We start from the raw sequence: 2912 nt of genomic DNA, 5'->3' as shown, positions 1-2912 counted from the left end.
TATGACATGTATTCAGAATGGCTTTTGAAAAGTGAGATATCAGCAGAGGCTAAAACTCAGGCCAGCCTCCTAGGAATGAAAATTATAATTTAATTGTAATTAAACAAGAGCTGGCTAAGGAGTTGACTGAAACTTTTGAAGTAAGTGACATGCAAGAAGCTTTTTAGCCAAAATTAAATATTTTGCAAACCTCAGTTACAAGGAAGGTCTTTCCCCGTGTGCTGGTTTAAGAGTAAACTGGTGAGAGAAATGAACCAGACTCAAGGGAGATTACAAGTCAGAGTTACAATTTACTAAAAAGATTACAATAAACGCAGTGATACAGAAAAAAACCCTGGTTTTAACACCCCCAAAAACAGATGCAGAACCCAGCACCCTGTAACAAGAACAGAACGGTGTTCATTAGCCTCTGTGCTGAGCACCATGTGGCCTCCCTGGGTGCAAAGTAAAAGGAAAGGAAAACCTGTTGACCTGGGTGATGATCACAGTCTTGTCGAGAGCGGCAGTCACAGTCCTGCTGAAGTTCTGGTCCTCCTCTAGATCAGGAGTGGTACCAGAAGTTCTATAACCCGAAGTTTATATATGCCCAAATTCAGGTAGCAATGCCCAGTACCTCCCCGAGGGAGGAGAGTTTCACAATGGGTGATTTAGCTCTGTGAGTCATGGGATATTTTTGGAATCTTTGATGGTCTAGGTTGTTGCAGCTGCCTATTATGCCAGTCCATTGTGGCCCATTTCCAGAGATGACCCCTCAGGCTGGGTGTGAAGGTGTTAATGCCTCTCCGGAGGGGAGTTATCACAGCTGAGTCATCGGTGTGAAAACAAAAGAACACTCCCCTGCCTCAAAGGGTTTCTTTAACACTCAGCTTGTGCCCTGGGCAGCTGCTGCAAACAATCCATTTATTAACAGTCCATCAGAAATGACATACAGGGTGTAGAATAACCAGTTTTCGTTATACCCACATAGTGATAAACTGGTACCAGCCCCTCTAACTAGGACACCCCCATACTACCTTCTTTACCTCTGTGAGCTAATTTACTCTTTAATTGATAATTTGCTTCTGACTCATCAAGGAAAAAGAGGAAGAGCTGGCAGGTACAGTTCCAGCCTTCCATTTGCAATAGAAGTAAGAAATGATCAATTTTATTTATGGTCCAGGTAGGATGAAATACTAGCCATTTCTGTAAAGAAGAGTATATGTCAAGGCTTGTTAGAACCTTGAGCTGTGGTGACTACTGGTTACCAGTGTTAATGTGGCTTCTCCACTGGGACACAGCATCTGTTGGAAACCCAGTGCCACAGGCTGGAGAAGCAACCAGTGCTGTAAACACTGCCACTGTCTATAGCCTTAGGAGTGTGCTTCATGTAGCAAAGGTGTTTGATTTCCAGGGAACCACCTCCTGCCTTTGATTCACCCTCTGAGTGCCTCATTCCTTTCCAGAAATATTCACATGAGCATGCAGTTAGGCTGCTCACCCCTTGGGTACAATGGTGGCAAACTGAAGATAACCAGCCTCGGCCAGCACAGGAATTTGGACAGAACAGCTTCTAAAGCACAAAGGGAAGCTGCCCCTGAAGAAGCACAGGAAAGATGCAGAGCTGGGGCAGGAACATTCTTGCTATCACTACTAGCAAGACTCTGGGAAGGGCAATCTGCAGCTGCTGGCCACGCGTCTTCACCTGGCTTTCCAGTGCTGACAGAGCAAGTTTAGCTGTTTCATCACCTTTGGAAATTTTCTCACCAAAGGAACTACGAGTCAGTCTCGGTTCCTGCAAGGTACTGCAAGGTATTGGTGCACGCTGGAGGAGGAAGCACCAAAACCGCACAGGATTTAGGAACAGAGAAGCCTTTCTGAGGTAACTGAGCAGAAAGGATAAACCTTTAAGTAAAATAGTGCTTAAAAGGCAGTTCTCAAGATTGCAAGTGAAAATTTAGGCCTTTGTTTCCTAGAAACACTCAAGATGAGATCACGTGACTTTACCTCCTTGTGTGTACGACAAAATCAGTTCTCCAGCCTTGCATATTAAATAGCCCAAAATAGGTTCTTTTACCTGATGTGCAAGAAGCCAATTCACAGAGTTGAGGTATTAGATGTATTTACAGTTCTGCACAGAAAATGGCGCTGGGTGGCAAAGCCAGTATGACTACCAAAACTTTTCCCTATTTATACATTTTAGTAAGTGAAGGCATCAATGTTCATTGGCTACAAGTTGCATAGTTCTCTTATTGATTAATATTCTATCTTCTGTTGGTTGATGATCTCTCGCTTCTCATGCTAACTAGCCTGTGTGTTCTGTCTTTCTCTTAGGTCACTGGGTTTCATGGGTGAAGGGTCTGTGAGTCGGTGGTCACGATTTTCCCCTGCTGGAATTACCTTGTACCCAGTCAGAGGTGAAATCAACACAGTTGTTGAGTTGTCTTTATTAGTTTCTTCCTTACCTTGGGAGTTCTGCCAAATGGCCCTATGGCCTGTAAATTCTGCATTTTGTGTTCACCATCAGTGGGCATCCCTCTCTTCAGTTTTGTTAAACCTTCCCCAAGGTCTGAGATCATTCAAACGTAATCTCCCTAAGCCTTAACAAGACAATTCTACCGACAAGTAATTTAGCTTTCCAACACCTGGACATCACTTAGAGCTTGCTTGTTAGCTGCCTATCTGTTTCACGGATTAAATCCTCTTTGTTGTTGATTAGGCTTGAAAACATACAAAAATTAAACACCAAAGAACATCCTTTCTTAAGAAAGATCTTTTTACGAATTCCACATTTCCCTGCAACACCAGCTCACCCGGCGGGGGCGGGTGGGCAGGGGCGTATGAGGGCCGCGCGCGCGCGCGCGCGCGCGCTCCCGGGACGGCAGGTCTGCGCATGCGCGGCGGGTCCTCCCGCAGCGCTCTCGCCTCCTTTGTGA

The sequence above is a fragment of the Lepidothrix coronata genome, unplaced genomic scaffold, assembly GCF_001604755.1.
Source record: "Lepidothrix coronata isolate B3197 unplaced genomic scaffold, Lepidothrix_coronata-1.0 Scaffold106, whole genome shotgun sequence".
NCBI lineage: Eukaryota > Metazoa > Chordata > Aves > Passeriformes > Pipridae > Lepidothrix > Lepidothrix coronata.
This window is presented reverse-complemented; position numbering follows the sequence as displayed.